The sequence below is a fragment of the Octopus bimaculoides genome, chromosome 12, assembly GCF_046866305.1.
Source record: "Octopus bimaculoides isolate indiv1 chromosome 12, ASM4686630v1, whole genome shotgun sequence".
Taxonomy (NCBI): domain Eukaryota; kingdom Metazoa; phylum Mollusca; class Cephalopoda; order Octopoda; family Octopodidae; genus Octopus; species Octopus bimaculoides.
In genome coordinates, this window is record NC_142939.1 from 67,070,884 (window position 1) to 67,076,581 (window position 5,698).

The 5,698-nt window shown below is 33.7% G+C and overlaps 1 long non-coding RNA gene across 1 annotated transcript in view; it reads right to left on the reverse strand.

Annotated features, from left to right (window-relative positions):
- Positions 1-759: 759 nt before the first annotated feature.
- Positions 760-5,698, reverse strand: part of LOC149133134 (uncharacterized) — a 5,047-nt gene continuing 108 nt past the window's right edge. The window contains exons 1-2 of the long non-coding RNA XR_016243919.1: positions 5,667-5,698; positions 760-1,737 (exon numbers count right to left, since the gene is read on the reverse strand). The exon at positions 5,667-5,698 is cut by the window's right edge and continues 108 nt beyond it. This is a non-coding gene — a long non-coding RNA (uncharacterized LOC149133134). The remainder of the gene's footprint in view (positions 1,738-5,666) is intronic.

The following is a 5,698-nucleotide window of genomic DNA, read 5'->3' on the forward strand; positions in this document are numbered from 1 at the left end:
ACTTCTTCTGAGGTCATATATATTGGACTATATCCGTCTCTTACTAACCTTTTGGCCTTCTGCCAAGTTGAAGAATTATTAATATTTCTATTGCTAAGACGGTTATTGTGTGGTAAAGTGAGATGAGCGTCGGAGAATATATGTCAGAACGTGGCGGGGGTGAGCTCCGCACACGCTATGTTGAGAGTCGTATTAATATGCGGGTGTGTATGTGTTTGTATGCATAGATGGATGCGTATGCATGTATGTATGTATGAATGTATGTATGTATGTATGTATGTGTTTGTGTACATCATTATATGTGAATTACTTTGTCTGTGCGTAAGTGATTGTGTATACGCACACATATATATATATATAATATATACATACATATATACATACATGCATACATACATGCATACATACATACATACATACATACATACATACATACATACATACATACATACATACATACATACATACATACGTAGAGGAAGAGAGAGAAAGAGGTGTACAAACAACAGCGACGAAATCACACAACACGTTTCATAGAGTTTAGATTTATCTGAACGAATCTCACAAACGCTGAACAATAAAAAGCATGCGACAGCTGCTGATCGTACCACCTGAACCGGCCGCCGATGAAAACAAATCCTTCTCATTATCTTATATCAACCAGCTTTATTTAAAAAGTCTAAATGTCTTTCCACCCAGAGCCAAGCATCCGAACGATCAAGAGATATTTGTCTTAATCTTACATCAAATATGGATGTGAGGTGGGTGTCTTTGGTTAGTATTACTGTATTTAATGTAGTGAGCAGCAAAAATTTAATCAGAAATATATGTTTATAACGGAGCATGGCTGAAAGTTCGTCCAAAGATGTGACGGATCTGGATGAAGGGTGACAGAGATCAGCTCCCCATGAACAGTCCAGCTGTCAGAACTGCGACTAAAACAAGAATAGGAACATGGGAACATGGAATATTTGGACCATGCTTCAGACTTTGAGATCTCATCAGTGAAGCTAAGAAATCATTAATGTTACCGAAATAGGATGAGAGAATGATTAAGTAGATGTACATTATTGTAGAGAAGATTGAATATTGAGCTTTTTTAAAAGGAAATAAATCACCGAGGTTATAGCAAGAAGGTCTGGAGCAGATACGAACTCATGTAGCCGTAAGGGAATCTAAGTAGCAGACGGGTTTGGCTTTTCTCTGTTGAAACATTTTACTTGAATAAGTAAATCCTAATTATACTTTACCGAGATGTAAAATAGCGTCAAGACTTTCATAACCAAATTGTGTATTCGGAAAGCTCTCAGAATTTCTACAGCAGACGTCAACCGGAACAAACTCTCAGCAGATAAGTTCACCATGTTAATAATGCAGTTGTTTTACTACATACAACGATAAACGTAACTCACCGTGTATTCTAGTTACCGCCGTGTAGACTGAGCTATGAACATTTAAATGCTTCCTGATGTTATTTAGGCACAGATCATATCTGTTCGAGCTGGCCTATGGTTAAAAGACACTCCACTCGTGGTCAACCTATTTTTTGGTAAGGATCTACATTATCCGACGTGTCCTTCCATTTTTAAGAGAATAGAGTGTAAATTGGTGGCGATTTAGCTTCATAGAGGATACCCTGGGACGCAGCTGGAAACCGTTGACAGAATACGAAATGCGATCCTTTCAACTCGTGTTTCATCACGCTTCCAATTCCGCCATGATATCTGCAACCTTCAGCTGAAATACAGATGAAACAAATATAAATACACACACACACACACGCACACACACACGCACACACACACACACACACACACACACACACACACATACACACATGTATGCGCATATATACATATGTGCATGAGCGTGTGTGTGTAAATGTATGTGTAAGTGTGTGTATGTGTGTGTGTGTTATGCTGTTAAGCTATATCGTGCTAGTTGTCTGTAGTAACCATGTTTGAAGTGGTTAAACCTACAGATAGTATCATTATCCGGCTCTACTAAAGCTATATCAGTGATACCAGCTACTACGTACATACATACATACATACATATATATATATATATATATATATATATATATATATATATATATATATATATATATATATATATATATATATATATATGTATATATATATATATATATATATATATATATATATATATATATATATATATATATGTATATGTATATGTATATGTATGTATGTATATATACACTCATATATACGTACATATATACGTAGTTATATCAATGATAGCAACGATTCAATAATTTGGTTCTTCGTTATGAGAAAATGGATAACATTTTATAAATTAATGCCTCCCCACTGGATATTGTTGGCTGATATTCGATGCCACATGGTTTTGCTTAATAATCTAAAATCCCTTTCCTTGCCAAAATAACTGCTTTCATTGAGGGGTTTTTTTTTTTTCGTTCTATGTATTTATTTGATATTTCTGAGTTGAAAGCGATATCCCAAAGGGAGTAGATAAAAATTTTCCGATAGGAAAGAAATCAAACCAAAATAATTTATTCTGAAAAAAATTTAATTATTTTAATTAACCCTTGGAATGTCTTTCGATTGCTCATTTCTCGTCTATGGTCACAGGTCCTTTAGAAGATTGCAGTGCCAGTCAAACTGACGGGTTTCCCAGATCAAGATCCATAAAAGTGCAATTTGTTCTGCGAAGTGGGAACAATTCCAAAGACGAAATATTTTTTATGCATTGCGTTTCATTTTCTACCACAATCCACTCTTTCCAGGGCTTCAGGATTTCACCGTGATTCTAAGAGGGTGGCTATCGGGCAACCAGGGATTCTGCCCTGGGCTTTTTATTGAGTATTCGCTGTTAAGCTGTATATCTACATGCAATTCCACTATGCACAAACTAGGGACTCGATAAATCGGCCAGATGATGACAAATTAACCCTTAAACCCGGCTTTATATAATGATGTTCAATATAGTAAGAGAAAGGTGGCAAGCGTAGTAGAATCGTTAGCACGTTGGAGCAAATGCTTAGCGGCATTTCTTCCGGCTCTTTATATTGTGACTTCAAATCCCACCAAGGTTAACTTTGTCTTTCATCCCTTCGGGGCGATAAAATAAAGTACAAGTCAATTACTGAATAAATAAAGTACAAGTCGAGTAATGGCGTTCGATGTAGTCGACTTTCCGTCTCCCTTCAAAATTTCTGGCTTTGAACCCTACAAAGGACCGACGTCCCATTCAGTAGGATTGTTATACACCAAGGAAACCAAAGAACCGCAGCCCTAAAGGCTCTAGTGCTCATATATATATATATATATATATATATATATATATATATATATATATATATATATATATATATATGTATGTATGTATGTATGTATGTGTGTATGTATGTATGTATGTATGTATGTATGTATGTATATGAATAAAAGAAAAAAAAATGATTATCAAAACTAGCAGCTGTTCCATTTTATACTTTGGAAGGTACCATGTTTAAGATACGGGTAAAAGAGAGCCTTTCACAAAATATCTACAAATAATATAAAGCGGGATTGATTCGACGACGGATTAAAATTGAGGCGAGGTTTCAAATCGACCAGTAACCACTCTTTACTTACCTGATTGATAGATTGCAGCCAAAAATATTGGTTTTATTCATAGAATCGGCCAGGTTACTCAAGTGGAAAACATCAGCTTCGAGAAACGCAATTAATAATCCACAAATACAAACACGCACGCACGTATCTATATACGCACACTTGCAAATATACAAGATACACAGGCATGTGTATGTGTACACAGGTACAGACACACACGTACACAGCACAAACAGGGAAGAGATAGATGGATAGATAAATACATACATACGTACGTACGTATGTATGGATGTAACTATGTAAGTGTATATATATCTATGTATATATATACACACACACATATATATCTCCATTACACATGTGCATTCATGTTATGTGTGCGTGTCTGTGTATGTGTGTGTATGTGGATATGTATGTGTGTGTGTGTGTGCATACACACACGCACACACATTGCTAAAAGAAATAATTCATTGCAATGAGATAATAATAATAATAATAATAATAATAATAATAATAATAATAATAATAATAATAATAATAATAATAATAATAATAATAGTTCCTTGTTGCTACAATCAAAGACCAAACTACCATAGTTGAAACATTCTTACATTTCATTGGGTTTTCCTTAGAATTTTTATTAATCATATTTACACATCATTTTATGGAAAAAAAAGACACCTTTTAAAAACCTGTAAAAGAAGAATTTATTAAATACAAGAAAGCACTAACCACCGCTGCCTCAAGTGCTTCACTTTCCGCTTTGGATGTGGAATTGGACTCGCAGAGTTTCTAAGAAAACTATAAACAGTTTCAATAATCCATTTAGGTTTGTGCTGCGGTTTTCGTTGCTGTTGGCTTTTTTTGTTTTTTGTTCTTATTTTCTTTTTCCAAGTTTGTTCTTTGCAAACACATTCACTGTTACAGCAACGGTCATGAAGAAATTGTTATTTTCTCTTACATATATATACATATATATATATATATATATATATATATATATATATATATATATATATATATATATATATATATATATATATATATATACTCATATGTATGTATGTGTATTTGTTTGATATTTTGATCTCGGTATCGCTTTTGAAATCCTTCCCATTGTGAGAGAAGCTGCATCCGATCTTACGATACAAAATTTCTCATAAATTATAAAATTATCGAAATATTTTGAGGCAACTACAGATTGTATATGTCTTTATTCTGCGATATTTTTGCCCTCCAGTAATATATATACTGCTTTTAGAAATAGATTCTACACAAATTTCAATGCAATTTATCTTATATTTATGAGTTGAAGTGGAGAAGCATTAAAACATCTTGGAGCAATATAGCGGTTAGCAATTTAAAGATATTTATTGTATACATAGACGTGTTGCTAATTTAGCGTTTAGCAAGCCAAAAACATATAATGCATACCTATTACATATATATAGATATGTTAGTAATTCAGCGTTTGGCAAACCACAAAAATGTGATACATAGTTGTTATATACACAGATATGTGAAGTACAGCCAATCGTCACTCGCGATCTAGTATCGCTTGGTAGCCATGTATTCGCGATTGGATGGAGAGAAAGGTTATGCTCATTACAGCAGAGTAGATACTGGAGCAACGTGAAAAGAAGTGTCTTGATCAAGAATATAAAACCTTCCTCCCGAACTAGGAATTGAACCTTCAACCTTATCATCATAAACCAAATATCATAACCACGTAGCTATGAACCTTTACCCAAATTCTATATTATCAAACAAATTGTAGAATAAAAATTTGGGGACCAGCAATCAAAACTTGATAAAGACTGTGCAATAGTGTTGTGATAATCCCGTATTTTTGTCAAACATAAATCAATGTATTCGACAATAAATCTATGCAACACAGCAACAAAGTTGTAACAGGAAGAATTTGAAATTTCTTTCATAAAGATAATCAATTTACGTCACATGGTATTCGGATATATTGTTAAGTTCAAGGATACAACCCAACATATATTCACAATGAAACGCTAAGCTATTTCACAAATCACTTGATAAATCACAAATAAGACTTACAAACATCTTCAGACATATTGAATATACAATCT